The sequence below is a fragment of the Oncorhynchus mykiss genome, chromosome 26 (assembly GCF_057628025.1).
Source record: "Oncorhynchus mykiss isolate SJ-2025 chromosome 26, ASM5762802v1, whole genome shotgun sequence".
Taxonomy (NCBI): Eukaryota; Metazoa; Chordata; class Actinopteri; order Salmoniformes; family Salmonidae; genus Oncorhynchus; species Oncorhynchus mykiss.
Genome location: NC_143047.1, coordinates 8,631,698 through 8,651,550, shown reverse-complemented (window position 1 = coordinate 8,651,550; position 19,853 = coordinate 8,631,698). Strand labels below are relative to the sequence as shown.

General features: G+C 40.8%; 1 protein-coding gene across 50 annotated transcripts in view; it reads left to right on the top strand.

Moving 5' to 3' along the window:
- The window catches only part of LOC110506319 (diacylglycerol kinase zeta), a 141,906-nt gene that overhangs the window by 50,905 nt on the left and 71,148 nt on the right, over positions 1 to 19,853 (top strand). For 15 of the 50 annotated variants that reach the window (XM_090221919.1, XM_090221918.1, XM_036963988.2 and 12 more), the window contains exon 1: positions 19,395 to 19,612. The exons of the other annotated variants lie outside the window; for them this stretch is intronic. The gene's annotated coding sequence lies outside the window, so the exon portion shown is untranslated. Of the gene's footprint in view, positions 1 to 19,394; positions 19,613 to 19,853 lie in introns of those variants that run through there. 50 annotated transcript variants of the gene reach the window in all.

Genomic DNA, 19,853 nt, shown 5'->3' with positions numbered 1-19,853 from the left:
ATTGATTGCTGATAGAGAAACATGTTGCTGGTTTCTGAGAATAATTTCAATCGTTTTTTCCATATATGGCCTGAGTGCTGGTGTTAGTTACAGTAATCGTACAGTGAAACATTGTGGTTAATGTGTCATAAAGGCCGGCAGGGGTCTTAGAGGACTGTACTTCCTCTCAACACACTCTCTCATCTCAGACAGGAAGTTATGTAGCTACGGTTAAACCAACACAACACCAAGACTGTGTAAAGCAGACCAAAAACATTTTTCAGGACTTACAGCAGGCAGATCAGTCATAACTTTGAATGCTGGATATTTCTGCAGACTGACTGCAGAGCAGTAAACAACCGATACTTCCTTCTGTAGAACATCATGAAAAGTAAACTTTAATAGTTTCTGTTGGGTGCTTCCCCTGCCATGAGGAACATTGGTGTCTTCTTTTCCTCATAGCATACAATGCTGTTCCCACCTGGGAAAGATTTTACATGTATATCATGTGACGTATTGATAAGCTACGTAATGTTGTTAGGTTGGAATGCAATATCCACGTATTAACGTCTCCTGAATGATTGTTATTGACCAAATAGTTGTTTTTAGTTTTTGTATTTTTATAATGCTGCAGACAGTCCATTTAGTCATGTTGTCTTTGAGTCTTAAAGGATATTTCTGCTATTGCTACAGTGTTATGAGGCTTGTGTTAAGGAAATGCCCAATCAATTATTACTCTAGTCTAGGTGCTGTCTGGCAGTAAATATCCTCTTTGTTTTCTCACAGCTGTTTCTATGCCCCCCCACACCCCTCTGAGATATGATTTTAACCCCTTGCAGAGTGGAAATCTTTCTGGTAGTAGGAACTGTTATAAGCCTCTTACTCATCAAAGCCCTGGGCCAGGGCACTGTCACAGCTGGTGCGTGTAATCACTCTCCCTTGTAGCAGTGGGAGTCAGGTTAGATCTTCAATCCAATCAGAGCTCACTCTGAAAGGGCAGGCCTGGCATCACCCTTTTCTCTCTCGATCGCTCTCTCAGGCTGGAGGGACTGTAGCAGAGAGGTAGAGACAGTTTAGGCTAACGTTGGCTACATTGAAAACGCAGAACTAAGCCTTGCTTTGAAGTTTAAAATTGATGGACCACATAGAACGGCTTCTACATGTGAATGTGCAAAAAGGCATATAAAAATGTATGACTTGGTATTCACTATGCAGGGTTGGTTGATTGATTTTATTTTCCAGTTTAAAAAAAACAACATTATACACAGTACAACAATAATGGTTCTTTATAATTATTGGGATATCTGCCTACAGTACATCGTCAACACCCTCCCTCCCTCCCCCACCCCGTCTACCCAGGCCTCGGTGGTAGCTACTTGTTTGTGTGGTGAGTCATGCCTACCTACGCCAGCCTCCATCACACTCTATACAGATCTGGGGTCACCAAGTCTGTTCCTCCTCCGTGTTCAAGGCCACCTGTGCTGCTGTGAGTGACTCACTGCCTCTCTCCACTCCTTCCATTAAGAAGGTTATGGCCTAAAAACATATATTAGACCCTGGATACACATTTCAGCAAATTGCAAACTGCAGGTGGATAGGGGACTGGTTTCGTGTTTCCATGACAACATATTTAAGTGACATCACAGCATCGATCGGACATAGTGGGCTTCTGAAAGACTCTGATCTCCAGTTACAGAAGAATCGGAAGGTGAGAGCATTTGGACGAGGATGTTGTTATGGAACTTTGAAGACTTGAGCTCCTAGAGTTACAGTGCATTCAGAAAGTATTCATACTCCTTGACTCTTCCATGTTGTGTTGTGTTGCAGCCTGAATTCAGAAGGGATTAAATATATATATATATATATTCCACCCATCTACACACCGCAATGACAAAGTGAATGCATGTTTTTAGACATTTTTGCAAATGTATTGAAAATGAAATAAATAAATAGTTTTCACACCCCTGAGTCAATACTTTTGTAGAAGCACCTTTGACAGTCTCTTAAGAGTTTTCCACACCTAGATTGTGTAACATTTGCCCATTATTCTTTAAAACATTCTTCAAGCTCTGTTAAATTGGTTGTTGATCATTTCTAGACAACCACCTTCAGGTCTTGCCATACATTTTCAAGTAGATTTATGTCAAAACTGTAACTCAGCCACTCTGGGACATTCTATAAGGGCACAAGGCGAGACCCAGATGCAGAAACAGGAGGCAGATGGTTAGAGTCCCAAGATGTTTATTAACAATCCAAAAGGGAGAGACAGGAAGCACAGGGATAAAGAAACCAGGGAAAATAAGTGACACCTGGAGGGGGTGGAGACAATCACAACGACAGGTGAAACAGATCAGGGTGTGACACATTCAGTGCCTTCTTGGTAAGTGCAGATTTGGCCTTGCGTTTTAGGTTATTGTCCTGCTAAAAGCTGAATTCAGCTCCCAGTGTGGTGGAAAGCAGACTGAAGCAGGTTTTCCTCTAAGATTTTGCCTGTCCTTGGCTCCATTCCATTTCTTTTTTATCCTGAAAAACTCCCCTGTTCTTAATGATTACAAGCATACCCATAACATGATCCAGCCACCATTGTGCTTGAAAATATGGAGACTGTTACTCAGTAATATGTGTTTTTAATTTTAATTTAACCAGGAAGGTCTCATTGCGATTTAAAATCTATTTTTCAAGAGCGTCCTGGCCAAGATAGGCAGCACCAAGTCATTACAAAAATTACAGACAAACAACATGAAAAACTACAAGTAATCTAGTAAAAACCATAGAATTCACAAGAGTATAACAAAATCAAAAACAGCAAATTAAAATCATTGACAGGTCAGGGAATCAGTCTCAAGATCATTCATCAGTGATTTAAAAAATACCAATCGGGACAAGTTCTTCCAGTTTAAAAGTATTTTAAGGTGTTCCAAGACGATGGCGCAGAGTACATAAAAGCCCTTTTACCAAATTCAGTTCGGACATTTGGAACAGTTAGCCGGATAAAGTCCAGCGAACGAAGAGAGTACCCACCACATTTCTGAACAATAAAAATGCCCAAATAAAAGTATATCAGTGCCTGAGCCTACGAGTGTCTAGAGAAGGCCAGCCAACCCTGGTATACAAAGTGCAGTGGTGCGTAAGGGTTTTGCAGTTTAAAATAAATCTCAAAGTGCCATGGTAAAGGGTGTCAATTGATCCCAAACACTGAGCGGAACCATTCATATTTAAAATATCCCCATAGTCTAGTAAAGGCATAAATGTAACTGATACTAGCCTCTTTCTGGCTTCAAAAGAAAAACAGGCCTTATTCCTAAAATAAAATACCAATTTCAACTTCAATTTTTTTGAAAGTTGTTGAATATGTTAAAAGAGAGGCTGTCATGAATTAAAATTCCAAGATATTTATGAGGTTACAACCTCAATCTCCTTGCTCTGACGGGTAGAAATAGGTGAAGGGTTCAGAGGTCTATTTCTTGCTTTAGAAAACACCATTAGTTTAGTTTTATCAGTATTGAGGATAAGCTTCGATTGACACCAGGAATCTTGAATAGTATAAAAAGCAGTTTGCAAATTTTGGAAAGCTTTTATAAGAGACGAGGCACAACAGTAAATAACAGTATCATCAGCAGAAAAATGAAGTTTCGTATTTTGGACATTTTTGTCTAAATCATTTATATAAATAGTGAATAAGAGAGGACCAAGTACAGAGCCTTGGGGCACACAATTGAAGACAGACAATTTAACCTCTCTAGGGTACGTGGGACACTAGCGTCCCATCTGGCCAACATCCAGTGAGGTTGCAGAGCGCCAAATTCAAATACAGAAAAGCTCATTATAAAAATTCAGAAAACAAAACATATTTTACATAGGTTTAAAGATTAACTTCTTGTTAAATCAACCACAGTGTCATATTTATAAAATGCTTTTCGGCGAAAGCATACCTAGCCCAGAACATACCTAGCCCAGTTGACAAATTATTACAAACAGTAACCAGCCAAGCAGAAGCATTACAAAACTCAGAAATAGAGATAAAAGTAATCCCTTACCTTTGATGATCATCATATGGTGGCAATCAGAAGACATTCAGTTACTCAATAAATATTCCTTTTGTTCGATGAAGTCTCTTTATATCAAAAAAACTCTGTTTTGTTAGCGCGTTTTCTTTAGTAATCCACAGGCTCAAACGCAGTCGAAAACAATCAGACAAAAAAATCCAAATTGTATCTGCAAAGTTCATAGAAACGTGTCAAACGATGTTTATATTCAATCGTCAGGTTGTCTTTTTTAGCCTAAATGATCTATAATATTTCAACCGGACAATAACGTCGTCAATATAAAAGGTAAACAAGAAATGCACATGCACATGAAAAAGCTCTGCGACACGGTAGGGTCCACTTGTTCAGACTGGTCTTACTCCCTCATTTATAAGAAACTATTTCTAAAGACTGTTGACATCTAGTGGAAGGCATAGGAACTGCAAATGGAGTCCTAAGTCAATGGATACTGTAATGGCATTGAATAGAAAACTACAAAACTAACAAAAAAACCTACTTCCTGAATGGATTTTTCTCAGGTTTTCACCTGCTAAATCAGTTCTGTTATACTCACAGACACTATTTTAACAGTTTTGGAAACTTTAGAGTGTTTTCTATCCAAATATATATATATATATATATATATATGCATATCATATCTTCTGGGCCCGAGTGTCAGGCCGTTTAATTTGGGCATGCTTTTCATCCAAAACTACCCTAGAGAAGTTAACAGACATAAGCCCTTCAAATTGATAGCACTGAGTTCTATCAGACAGATAGTTAGCAAACCATACAACTGCATGCTCTGAGAGACCTACACTCGACAATCTCTGCCTTAGTATAGCATGATCAACTGTATCAAAAGCCTTAGATCAATAAAAAGTGAGACACAGTGCTGTTTTTTGTCAAGGGCTTCAGTGAAATCATTTAAAACCTTCATGGATGCTGTAATTGTGCTATGCTTCTTCCTGAAGCCTGATTGGTACATTGATAAAATAGAGTTAGTAAATAAAAACTATTTTCGCTGTTCACTCACAAGGGTTTCAAGTATTTTCACCAGGGGTGACAGCTTTGAGATTGGCCTATAATTATTTATTATTAAAAGAGTTGGATATCCCCCTTTTTAAATGTGGTAGGACAAATGCTGATTTCCAGATTTTCGGAATTTCATTACATTCCAGGGTTAGATTGAACAGATATGTAAGTGGTTCAGCTATGAAATCAGCTGGCAGATTTAAAAAGCAGGGATCCAAAAGATCAGGACCCGCAGGCTTTCTCTGATCTAAGGATTTCAGGGCTTTATGTACCTGCTGCACTGAGAATGGCAAAAAGCTAAAAGTTTGACCAGCTCTCACTGGTTCATCCACAGGTTTCTACAGAGACATAGGACACTGACTCAAACAGCCTACCAGATGATACAAAGTGCTCATTGAAACAATTCAGCATTTCAGTTTTGTCATATACAGTGCCTTGCGAAAGTATTCGGCCCCCTTGAACTTTGCGACCTTTTGCCACATTTCAGGCTTCAAACATAAAGATATAAAACTGTATTTTTTTGTGAAGAATCAACAACAAGTGGGACACAATCATGAAGTGGAACGACATTTATTGGATATTTCAAACTTTTTTAACAAATCAAAAACTGAAAACTTGGGCGTGCAAAATTATTCAGCCCCCTTAAGTTAATACTTTGTAGCGCCACCTTTTGCTGCGATTACAGCTGTAAGTCGCTTGGGGTATGTCTCTATCAGTTTTGCACATCGAGAGACTGAAATTCTTTCCCATTCCTCCTTGCAAAACAGCTCGAGCTCAGTGAGGTTGGATGGAGAGCATTTGTGAACAGCAGTTTTCAGTTCTTTCCACAGATTCTCGATTGGATTCAGGTCTGGACTTTGACTTGGCCATTCTAACACCTGGATATGTTTATTTTTGAACCATTCCATTGTAGATTTTGCTTTATGTTTTGGATCATTGTCTTGTTGGAAGACAAATCTCCGTCCCAGTCTCAGGTCTTTTGCAGACTCCATCAGGTTTTCTTCCAGAATGGTCCTGTATTTGGCTCCATCCATCTTCCCATCAATTTGAACCATCTTTCCTGTCCCTGCTGAAGAAAAGCAGTCCCAAACCATGATGCTGCCACCACCATGTTTGACAGTAGGGATGGTGTGTTCAGCTGTGTTGCTTTTACGCCAAACATAACATCTTGCATTGTTGCCAAAAAGTTCAATTTTGGTTTTATCTGACCAGAGCACCTTCTTCCACATGTTTGGTGTGTCTCCCAGGTGGCTTGTAGCAAACTTTAAACAACACTTTTTATGGATATCTTTAAGAAATGGCTTTCTTCTCGCCACTTCCATAAAGGCCACATTTGTGCATTATACTTGTCCTATGGACAGAGTCTCCCACCTCAGCTGTAGAGCTCTGCAGTTCATCCAGAGTGATCATGGGCCTCTTGGCTGCATCTCTGATCAGTCTTCTCCTTGTATGAGCTGAAAGTTTAGAGGGACGGCCAGGTCTTGGTAGATTTGCAGTGGTCTGATACTCCTTCCATTTCAATATTATCGCTTGCACGGTGCTCCTTGGGATGTTTAAAGCTTGGGAAATCTTTTTGTATCCAAATCCGGCTTTAAACTTCTTCACAACAGTATCCCGGACCTGCCTGGTGTGTTCCTTGTTCTTCATGATGCTCTCTGCGCTTTTAACGGACCTCTGAGACTATCACAGTGCAGGTGCATTTATACGGAGACTTGATTACACACAGGTGGATTGTATTTATCATCATTAGTCATTTAGGTCAACATTGGATCATTCAGAGATCCTCACTGAACTTCTGGAGAGAGTTTGCTGCACTGAAAGTAAAGGGGCTGAATAATTTTGCACGCCCAATTTTTCAGTTTTTGATTTGTTAAAAAAGTTTGAAATATCCAGTAAATGTCGTTCCACTTCATGATTGTGTCCCACTTGTTGTTGATTCTTCATAAAAAAATACAGTTTTATATCTTTATGTTTGAAGCCTGAAATGTGGCAAAAGGTCGCAAAGTTCAAGGGGGCCAAATACTTTCGCAAGGCACTGTACAGCAACAGTCCTTCAAAACACATGACGGTAATTCAATAACATTAATGTTACCAGACAGAGACTTAATAAAAACTTCCAAAACTTTCTAGGGTCATTCAGGTTATCAGTGGTAACAGACATAAAATATTCAGACTTGGCCTTCCTGAGAAGAAAAGAACACTTGTTTCGTAACTGCCTAAAAATAAGCCAATCAGCATTAGAACATGATTTCCTTGCTTTAGCCCAGGCTAGATTACGGTTGTGAATAATACAAGACAGCTCAGAAGAAACCCATGGATTATTCCCGCCCTTTAACCCTGAACCTACGGATTGGGGCATGTTTGTTTACTATTTGGAAAAAAACAACATGAAAGAATTTCCAGGCAGTTTCCACATCAGGAATAAACTCAATCTTGCTCCAGTCAAAATAAAACAAATCACGAAAGAAAGCCTGCTCATTAAAACACTTAAAATGTCTCTTACGAATAAAACGTGGGTTTGTCTTAGGAACCGTAGTATTTCTAACAGCAACAACAGCACAATGGTCACTTAAATCATTACAAAAAACACCAACCGCAGAATACTGATGTGGAACATTTGTCCATATCAAATCAATCAGGGTAGATTTATCTAGGCATTTAAGATTTGGGCGAGTGGGTGAGTTAATCAACTGGGTAAGATTCCTAGAATTACAAAACATTTTTAAATCATCAGACACCGGCTTTAACCAACACCAGTTGAGATCACCAATCAAGATCATTTCACCGTAAAGAAGTTTAGACATGAGGTGCGTCAAAGAAGAAAATGCATCACCGAGAGCAGAGGGGGGTCTATAACAGCCAATCACAGTTATAGAGAGACCCTTTGAAACCTCAATATTCAAAGCAAGAAATTACAACTGTTTACAAATAGTTTCAGACTTTGCCACACTGGGAATTTAGTTTTTACATAAATAGCCACACCCCCACCTTTCTTAACTCGATCAGTGTGATAAACATTGTAACCACTTATACAAATATCCTTATCAAAAACAGACTTGCTGAGCCAGATTTCAGAAAACACAATTACATCAGCATCAGTTGATTTAGCCCAAATCCTAACTCCATACATTTTTGACAACAGGCTGCGTACATTTAAATGAAAAATACCAAAACCAGATATTGATTTAAAATCAGAGGGGGTTTGGAGACATTGCATATCAGGGCCAGGGTTAGGTTGCACGTTACCTGATATCAACAAAAGAAGAATAACTAGGCCCCTCTGTTTTAATGACCTTGCACAGCTTCTCTTTTTTAAGAGACCTACTGCAAGCGAATTCTACAAGTGAGTTTCCAGACAATACAAAACAGTCATTTAAAACCATTAGACTTTAGTAGCGACACATTCGTACTGAAAAAGTAGACAAAGCAGACAAAATGTCTAATGGACGGGAGAGCACATTGTCAGATGTACTCACCCAGCGACAATGTTCGTTTTCTCCAGAGTTCAATAAAGTCAGTGCACAAACCACGAAAATTGTCATTTTCTCTGACAAATGTAAAAAATTGAGGCCAACGAAGGTAAGGGGAGAGAGGGACAGCGTGTATGTATGAGTCTGAATGTGAGTATTTGCGCGTGTTGGGTGTTGAGGTCGATTGAGAGAACGGGTTGGGGATTGTTGAGCTGCCACTGACAGCCAGGCGAAGAGCACATAGGAGCAGCTTGGACGAGACACTCCTCGGATGAAGAAGGAACTCAGGACAGCCAGGTGAAGAGCACATAGGAGCAGCTTGGACGAGACACTCCTCGGATGAAGAAGGAACTCAGGCCAGCCAGAGATAGGGTTACTTTGGTAAACTTCAAGTAATGAATTGTCGAGTTGAGAGAGACCCGTGATCTTTACACCAGCAAAAACAAAATAGTTTGCACTATGCTTTGCCCATGTGTCAGGTGACTGCCTTCATCCCTCCAGGTCATCTGGGCGGGGCCTGTGCTGGGGGGGGGGCCATACTGTCCAGCTTGTACGCCACTAGTTAGATTATCCACCAGAATGATGACAGTCTCCCTAATGTCTTATGCCATCTATTTCATTGTTTCTCATGGACCCTCCAGTGGGGTCATATGGGCCCTGGTGATGATCACCTACATATCAACCATCCTGGGATCGATGGGGGGCCATCTTTGGTCCAAGTGCACCAACTGCATCAAGAGTAACTGGTCCAGGGCCAAGGTGACGTTCATCATTAGAATATTCTTCATCCTGGCTGGTATCCTACCGCTCACCAGTGTCTTCGTGGTTGCCCATTACTTGATACCGAATATCCTCAAATACCAGCTGGGTCTTTTGGCTGAATTCAGTCAGTGCATCGCCTCCATACTCTGCAGCTGCATCTTCAAGAGGAACAAGCCAGACTCGACAACGATTCAATCAACCTCCAGCTAACAGTTCTGTCCAGAGACTGTACTTTCTTGTTATGAGACCCTATACTTGTGATTCTATAATGTAATTCTATGATGAAAAAAAACTCTATCCTATCTGTTCAATGTTGACCAATCTGAAACGACCAGATAGGTGTGTAAGCAACACAGTGTTCATTTCTTGCACCAACACTCGCACTTGTCTTTTCTTACTAGCAGTGACTTTGCTGATTAGTAATTTTTCCTGAATGAAGTAGCTATGATATGTGGTGTCTCACCTTGCTACCGTAAAGGATAGTTTGGCCGCTTTTCAACCTCGTATTCATCATCCCCAACACCATACCAGTGTCTACATATGTGAAAACGGCACGTTTCTATGATCTGTGGTTAAAAAGACGAGAAGAAAAGTCCTAAAAAATGCTTCTCTGTGACATAACAGTGTAGTATTATTTTTTTTTTTTTTAAACAGTGATTTTCAAAACCTGCAACAAGTTTCTAGCAAGAGGGAGGGCATTTTCTTGCTCCCCATGACACCATGTCATCGTGTATAACTTTAGAAATGTATATATCTTTTCTACAAAATGTAGAAATGCGCTGTTTTTACAAATGTAGACAATGGAATTGTGCTGGAGTAATGAAAATGAGATTGAAAAGTGGTGGAGTTGTGCACTAACTGGAGGAATGCACTAACTGTAAGCCGCTCTGGATAAGAGTGTTTGCTAAATGACTAAAATGCTATTTCCCTATTCCCACTTACAAGCAAAGTCCTCATCCTTAATATTGCACTGCTACCATCTTGTCATGCTTCCTCACCGAATCCACCACTACAAGAGTACCCCATCACAAAATGTTCTCCTTTGACATTTGTGTTTCTTCCTGTGTGAGAACACAAGACACCTGGATATCTCAGTTTAATTTTGTTCAATCTTATGACTTATATTAGTGACAGTATCTTCCTAGCTTCTCCTTATTTAGCACAGTGCACACCACACCACAGCAATGCAGGTGTCAGCTTCAACAAGCCTTTCACTAAAGGTTCCAGGAAGAGGGCATGCAATAGGACATGAAACGATCACTTTTGATTTCCAGTAAATTAACTCAATACAACATAGAGTATGTATTCCTCCATTCGCCCACAGTGCAGCCGAGCCGTGTTTGATATGGAGAAGGTGTTTCAGTTCAGCTGTTTGTGGCCTTGTGCTCTAAAGCAGTGGAGGCTGAACGTCCTTCCTGGCTGTCAGAATCAGGGCTGTCAAGGGTGCAGTCTGAGTGTGAGTGTGGTCAGCCCACACGGCGCTACACTGTTGTACGGTCTTACTCATCAGCCATAACAGCTCTGGTCGCACAGAGCAGGCGTATGAGACGTATGAGAGCAGGCGTATGAGTGTCAGTTTACCGGAGCTGAGACATGAGTTGGTTGAGTGATCTCGCTCCTCATGGCCGATGTGAGAAAAACGTTTGAACAGGTTAACGATCAGACTGAATACCAGGGCGTGTTCTCAAAGCATGCGCAGACCAGCTGGCAAGTGTCTAAACAGATATTTTCAATCTATCTTTGTCCCAGTCTGTAATCTCAACATGTTTCAATCTGAACACCATTGTCCCTGTTCCCAAGAGCTCCAACTTAACCTGCCTAAATGACTATCGCCCTGTATCACTCACATCTGTAATTCTAAAGTGCTTTGAAAGGCTGGTCATGACACACATCAACACCATCATCCAAGACACCCTAGACCCACTCTCATTCACATAGCACCCCAACAGATCCACAGATGATGCAATCTCAATTGCATTTCACACTGCCCTCTTCCACCTGGAGAAGAGGGGAAATAACTGTAAGAATGCTGTTCATAGACTACAGCTCAGCGTTTAACCTCTCTGGGATATGTGGGAGAGTAGCGTCCCACCTCGCCAACAGCCAGTGAAAGTGCAGGGCGCCAAATTCAAAACGACAAACCTCTCATAATTAAAATTCCTCAAGCATACAAGTATTTTACACCATTTTAAAGATAAAATTCTCATTAATCCAGCCACAGTGTCTGATTTCAAAAATGCTTTACAGCGAAAGCACCAAAAACTATTATGTTAGGTCACCACCTACTCACAGAAAAACACAGCCATTTTTCCAGCCAAAGAGAGGAGTCACAAAAAGCACAAATAGAGATAAAATGAATCACTAACCTTTGAGGATCTTCATCAGATGACACTCATAGGACTTCATGTTACACAATACATGTATGTTTTGTTCGATAAAGTGCATATTTATATAAAAAAAATCTCATTAGAGATATACTTCTCCTTAATGCAACCGCTGTGTCAGATTTCAAAAACACTTTACGGAAAAAGCAAACCATGCAATAATCTGAGTACAGCGTTCAGACAACAAAGCAGCCAAAAAGATATCCGCCATATTGGGTAGTCAACATTAGTCATAAATAGCATTATAAATATTCACTTACCTTTGATGATCTTCATCAGAATGCACTGCCAGGAATTGCAGTTCCACAATAAATGTTTGTTTTGTTCGATAATGTCCATTATTTATGTTCAAATAGCTTCTTTTGTTAGGGCGTTTGGGAAAAAAATACAAAAGCGCGTTCAGGTCCAGCCGAACGTCGGACGAAAAGTTCAAAAAGTTCCGTTACAGCCCGCAGAAACTTGTCAAACTAATTATAGAATCAATCTTTAGGAGGTTTGTATCATAAATCTTCAATAATGTTCCAACCGGAGAATTTCTATGTCTGTAGAAAAGCAATGGAACGAGAGCTAACTCTCTCGTGACCGGGCCTCAGAGCCTGTGGCACTCTGCCAGACACCTGACTCATTCCTCTCTCATTTGGTCCCACTTCACTGTAGAAGCCTGAAACAACGTTCTAAAGACTGTTGACATCTAGTGGAAGCCTTAGGAAGTGCAACATAACCAATATCCCACTGTATCTACAATAGGGGCTGAGTTAAAAAACTACAAGCCTCAGATTTCCCACTTCCTGTTTGGATTTTTCTGTTCTGTTATACTCAGACATCATTCAAACAGTTTTAGAAACTTCAGAGTATTTTCTATCCAATACTTCTAATACTATGCATATATTAGCATCTGGGACAGAGTAGCAGGCAGTTTACTCTGGGCACCTTATTCATCCAAGCTACTCAATACTGCCCCCGTCACCAAGAATTAACACCATAGTCCCCTCCAAGCTCATCACCAAACTAGTTGACCCTGGAACTGAACCCCTCCCTCTGCAGCTGGATCCCGGCCCCAGGTGGTGAGGGTAGGCAACAACACATCCGCCACGCTGACCCTCAGCGGGCGGGGTGTGCACTTAGTCCCCTCCTGTACTCCTTGTTCACCCACGACTGCGTGGCCATGCACTACTCCAACACCATCAAGTTTGCTGAAGACATGACAGTTCACCGACGGCGATGAGTCTGCTTACAGGGAGGAGATCAGACTTAGCAGTGTGGTGCCAGGACAACAACCTCTTCCTCAATGCCAGTAAGACCAAGGAGCTGATAGTGGAGCGGGTGCTGTTGTGGTCAAGAGTCAAGAGTTTCTTAGCGTTCACATCATTTAGGACTTATCATGGTCCACACACACCCGCACGGTCCTGAAAAGGGCATGGCAGCGCCCCTTCCCCCTCAGGAGGCTGAAAATATTTGGAATGGGCCCTCGGGATCCTCAAAAAGTTATACAGCTGTACCATCGAGAGCATCTTGACTGGCTGCATCATCGCTTGGTATGTCAAATGCACCTCCAAAGCGCAAACTGCACTGACCCTACACACATTTACTAGACATATATACAGTTGAAGTCGGAAGTTTACATACACAAACTCGTTTTTCAACCATTCCGCAAATTTCTTGTTAACAAACTATAGTTTTGGCAAGTCGGTTAGGACATCTACTTTGTGCATGACACAAGTAATTTTTCCAAAAATTGTTTACAGACAGATTATTTCACTTATAATTCAATGTATCACAATCGCAGTGGGTCAGAAGTTTACATACACTAAGTTGACTGTGCTTTTAAACAGCTACAGTGGGGCAAAAAAGTGTTTAGTCAGCCACCAGTTGTGCAAGTTCTCCCACTTAAAAAGATGAGAGAGGCCTGTAATTTTCATCATAGGTACACTTCAAGTATGACAGACAAAATTAGAAAAAAAAAATAACATTGTAGGATGTTTAATGAATTTCTTTACAAATTATGGTGGAAAATACGTTTTTGGTTAATAACAAAAGTTTATCTCAATACTTTGTTATATACCCTTTGTTGGCAATGACAGAGGTCAACTGTTTTCTGTAAGTCTTCACAAGGTTTTCACACACTTTTGCTGGTATTTTGGCCCATTCCTCCATGCATATCTCCTCTAGAGCAGTGATGTTTTGGGGCTGTTGCTGGGCAACACGGACTTTCAACTCCCTCCAAAGATCTTCTATGGGGTTGAGATCTGGAGACTGGCTAGGCCACTCCAGGACCTTGAAATGCTTCTTACGTTGCCACTCCTTCGTTGCCCGGGTGGTGTGTTTGGGATCATTGTCATGCTGAAAGACCCAGCCACGTTTCATCTTCAATGCCCTTGCTGATGGAAGGAGGTTTTCACTCAAAATCTCACGATACAGAGGCAGAGAATCCCAGTGGAAAGAGGGGAACCGGCCAGGCAGAGACAGCAAGGGCGGTTCGTTGCTCCAGAGCCTTTCCGTTCACCTTCCTACTCCTGGGCCAGACTACACTCAATCATAGAACCCACTGAAGAGATGAGTCTTCAGTAAAGACTTAAAGGTTGAGACCCAGTTTGCATCTCTTACATGGGTAGGCAGACCATTCCATAAAAATGGAGCTCTATAGGAGAAAGCCCTGCCTCCATCTGTTTGCTTAGAAATTCTAGGGACAATTAGGAGGCCTGCGTCTTGTGACCGTAGCGTACGCGTAGGTATGTACGGCAGGACCAAATCAGAGAGATAGGTAGGAGCAAGCCCATGTAATGCTTTGTAGGTTAGCAGTAAAACCTTGAAATCAGCCCTTGCCTTGACAGGAAGCCAGTGTAGGGGGGCTAGCACTGGAGTAATATGATCACATTTTTTGGTTCTAGTCAGGATTCTAGCAGCCATATTTAGCACTAACTGAAGTTTATTTAGTGCTTTATCCGGGTAGCCGGAAAGTAGAGCATTGCAGTAGTCTAACCTAGAAGTGACAAAAGCATGGATTAATTTTTCTGCATCATTTTTGGACAGAAAGTTTCTGATTTTTGGAATGTTACGTAGATGGAAAAAAGCTGTCCTTGAAATGGTCTTGATATGTTCTTCAAAAGAGAGATCAGGGTCCAGAGTAACGGCGAGGTCCTTCACAGTTTTATTTGAGACGACTGTACAACCATTAAGATTAATTGTCAGATTCAACAGAAGATCTCTTTGTTTCTTGGGACCTAGAACAAGCATCTCTGTTTTGTCCGAGTTTAAAAGTAGAAAGTTAAGAGGAGTCTTTAAGAGGAGCCTCTTAAAGAAGAAGTTACAGGTCTGTGAGAGCCAGAAATCTTGCTTGTTTGTAGGTGACCAAATACTTATTTTCCACCATAATTTGCAAATAAATTAATTAAAAATCCTACAATTTGATTTTCTGGATTTTCTTCTTCTCAATTTGTCTGTCATAGTTGAAGTGTACCTATGATGAAAATTACAGGCCTCTTTCATCTTTTTAAGTGGGAGAACTTGCACAATTGGTGGCTGACTAAATACTTTTCTGCCCCACTGTATGTCTTGGCTTTAGAAGCTTCTGATAGGCTAATTGACATCATTTGAGTCAATTGGAGGTGTACCTGTGGATGTATTTCAAGGCCTACCTTCAAACTCAGTGCCTCTTTGCTTGACATCATGGGAAAATCAAAATAAATCAGCCAAGACCTCAGAAAAATTGTAGACCTCCACAAGTCTGGTTCATCCTTCGGAGCAATTTCCAAATGCCTGAAGGTACCACGTTCATCTGTACAAACAATAGTAAGCAAGTATAAACACCATGGGTCCACGCAGCCGTCATACCGCTCAGGAAGGAGACACGTACTGTCTCCTAGAGATTAACGTACTTTGGTGCGAAAAGTGCAAATCAATCCCATAACAACAGCAAAGGACCATGTGAAGATGCTGGAGGAAACAGGTACAAAAGTATCTATATCCACAGTTAAATGAGTCCTTTATCGACATAACCTGAAAGGTCGCTCAGCAAGGAAGAAGCCACTGCTCCAAAACCACCATAAAAAAAGCCAGACTTCGGTTTGCAACTGTACATGGGGACAAAGATGGTACTTTTTGGAGAATTGTTCTCTTTTCTGATGAAACAGATATAGAACTGTTCATATTGACCATTGTTATGTTTGGAGGAAAAAGAGGGATGCTTGCAAGCCGAATAACAACGTCCCAACCGTGAAGCACGGAGGTGGCAGCATCATGTTGTGGTGGTGCTTTGCTGCAGGAGGGACTGCTGCACTTCACAAAATAGATGGCATAATGAGGCAGGAAATGTATGTGGATATATTGAAGCAATATCTCAAGACATCAGTCAGGAAGTTAATGCTTGGTCGCAAATGGGTCTTCCAAATGGACAATGACCCCAAGCGTACTTACAAAGTTGTGGAAAAATGGCTTAAGGACAACAAAGTCGACATTTTAATTGGATTTAAATTGTAACTAATATTTACTACCACAAAGATGACCGCCGGTCCACCCACTGTTGAATGTCAACATAAATGGTCATGTCTATTATATTATCTATATTTCTATGATTTCAATAGGTTTCCTATGGAGGATTGACGGTATATTTTAAAACATCTCTTGGTGGTACCATTTGTATAGGGCAAAGGATTATGGACCAGGCACGGCTTCTGATCTGATCCTGGATCAAAGGGTCACTGGTCCAGTCTGGTGGTACCATTTGAAAGTTGAAATTTAAAATTGTATTCCCATTTTAGTAAATTTCTCAGCCAAAACATGACACCCACCCTGTATTCAAGAGCATGTTGTGTCTCAACTGATGGCGGGCACAACACAAAAACCTAAGATGATGTTAAACAGGGTCTAAGCTACAACATATGTGAATATTTAAAAAAAAATATTTTCAAATCTTCTTTTTTTTTAAGTTAAAAAAAATTACAATTTGTGCAATCACTAACCTTTGTTTTTTCTGAAATTATAAAGTAGTTTGACAACCCTGTATGTAAGCTTGTAAATTTAATCTCAATCGTTTTTCTTTTCAAGTGATGAGAATATGGTTGTCTGATGGTATGGTGGGGTATGCAAAATGGGTCAGCTTTGAGCATCTTTATCTCTTGTGGTTCATAAGGATAGCGTAGCTAACAAATTGTCAGCCAACATAAGGTGTAACTTAACTTATTTGAAAAGTCATTACTATAATACATTGCTCACTCAACATTTTCGTAACATTTGTCATCAGTTAGTTCAATTCATTTGTATTCGCTCTCGTCGGACTTCGGCTGCATATATTCCGCCATTTTCTTCAAATCTCAAAACGTTGTGAAGCCATGCCCATTACCTGAAGAATTGCATTATGGGCCCTAAAAGTACGTAAATGGTGTCCTCTGCGTGTACACTAAGTATTTTGGTGAATTTAGTACCTCATCCTGGAGCTTTTGGCATACTAACTACAGTGCCTTGCGAAAGTATTCGGCCCCCTTGAACTTTGTGACCTTTTGCCACATTTCAGGCTTCAAACATAAAGATATAAAAGTGTATTTTTTTGTGAAGAATCAACAACAAGTGGGACACAATCATGAAGTGGAACGACATTTATTGGATATTTCAAACTTTTTCAACAAATCAAAAACTGAAAAATTGGGCGTGCAAAATTATTCAGCCCCCTTAAGTTAATACTTTGTAGCGCCACCTTTTGCTGCAATTACAGCTGTAAGTCGCTTGGGGTATGTCTCTATCAGTTTTGCACATCGAGAGACTGACATTTTTTCCCATTCCTCCTTGCAAAACAGCTCAGTGAGGTTGGATGGAGAGCATTTGTGAACAGCAGTTTTCAGTTCTTTCCACAGATTCTCGATTGGATTCAGGTCTGGACTTTGACTTGGCCATTCTAACACCTGGATATGTTTATTTTTGAACCATTCCATTGTAGATTTTGCTTTATATTTTGGATCATTGTCTTGTTGGAAGACAAATCTCCGTCCCAGTCTCAGGTCTTTTGCAGACTCCATCAGGTTTTCTTCCAGAATGGTCCTGTATTTGGCTCCATCCATCTTCCCATCAATTTGAACCATCTTTCCTGTCCCTGCTGAAGAAAAGCAGGCCCAAACCATGATGCTGCCACCACCATGTTTGACAGTGGGGATGGTGTGTTCAGGGTGATGAGCTGTGTTGCTTTTACACTAAACATAACGTTTTGCATTGTTGCCAAAAAGTTCAATTTTGGTTTCATCTGACCAGAGCACCTTCTTCCACATGTTTGGTGTGTCTCCCAGGTGGCTTGTGGCAAACTTTAAATTACACTTTTTATGGATATCTTTAAGAAATGGCTTTCTTCTTGCCACTCTTCCATAAAGGCCAGATTTGTGCAATATACGACTGATTGTTGTCCTATGGACAGTCTCCCACCTCAGCTGTAGATCTCTGCAGTTCATCCAGAGTGATCATGGGCCTCTTGGCTGCATCTCTGATCAGTCTTCTCCTTGTATGAGCTGAAAGTTTAGAGGGACGGCCAGGTCTTGGTAGATTTGCAGTGGTCTGATACTCCTTCCATTTCAATATTATCGCTTGCACAGTGCTCCTTGGGATGTTTAAAGCTTGGGAAATCTTTTTGTATCCAAATCCGGCTTTAAACTTCTTCACAACAGTATCTCGGACCTGCCTGGTGTGTTCCTTGTTCTTCATGATGCTCTCTGCGCTTTTAACGGACCTCTGAGACTATCACAGTGCAGGTGCATTTATACGGAGACTTGATTACACACAGGTGGATTGTATTTATCATCATTAGTCATTTAGGTCAACATTGGATCATTCAGAGATCCTCACTGAACTTCTGGAGAGAGTTTGCTGCACTGAAAGTAATGGGGCTGAATAATTTTGCACGCCCAATTTTTCAGTTTTTGATTTGTTAAAAAAGTTTGAAATATCCAATAAATGTCATTCCACTTCATGATTGTGTCCCACTTGTTGTTTATTCTTCACAAAAAAATACAGTTTTATATCTTTATGTTTGAAGCCTGAAATGTGGCAAAAGGTCGCAAAGTTCAAGGGGGCCGAATACTTTCGCAAGGCACTGTATATCCATACTATGACCAATAAGCATACTATATACTACATTCACGTCACAAGTAATATGGTTAGTATGAGTATTCGAACACAGCTATAGTCTTGCATGTGCCAGCTAATACAGTGTGTTAAAGTGGCACTAAACACACCAATTAGCCATATTAACTAAGGTGTTTGGTGCAGTATTTCTCAATATTTTCTTTTTGTGATGTGTTGTCTTATGTAAACAATGCCTCACTGTCATAGCTATTGGATAGAGAGCAATCACTGCAGCTGTTCACCCCATGTTAGTGGTCAGTTGAACATCATGAAATCAAAACCCAACCTTCATTTACCCGTTGTGACGCACAGATTCTCCAAAGTCAGTTTTAGATGAGACTTTATGACAAATTATCCTATTTACGCTTTGTAATCAATTTTGTCGCTAGAATAACTGTTTCTGACTCATCGTTGCCACAGGCTGTTTTCAAAGGTATTCGTTGCTTTTTAAAGGCAGTTAATGGCAACATTAAAACCTGTGTGTGTCTGTGCATTCAGTTTACGTATGTATGAGAGAGCATTAACACTCAAGTAAACGGCTCATCAAGGAACTGTGAACTCTATTACCAGAGTTATTTTAGTGTAACCGTTCACCCCGTCTGTCCGCCCGCCTTTGACACTCCCCCTCCAACAAGTCTGCCTCGGCTGCCTGGCTGTGACACACATTCTCCCTCCACATGAACCACTCTGTTGCTCTCTCTCTCTCTCTCTCTCTCTCTCTCTCTCTCTCTCTCTCTCTCTCTCTCTCTCTCTCTCTCTCTCTCTCTCCTCTCTCTCTCTCGGGCCACACATGGACTAAAAGTTAGACAGACAAGCTGGGGAAAGGCGTGGATGGTTATTGACCTGCTTCCATCAGGTTGTATTTTGATTTTGAATCAACTATTTCATTTACTTGTGTATGCTGTGGTCTTGCCAAATATGATGTTGTTATTGCTGACACTCGTTCTAATGCAGTACTGTATCTTTTTGTCCCTTGAGGGCTTCAGTTGGTGTGGATATAGTGTAGCAGTGTATAGTGTAATCTGCTGTTTGATTTTCCACACGAGGCTGTACGCTGCCAGAGAAGGGTTTTGTCGATAGAACAGAGGCACTGTGGT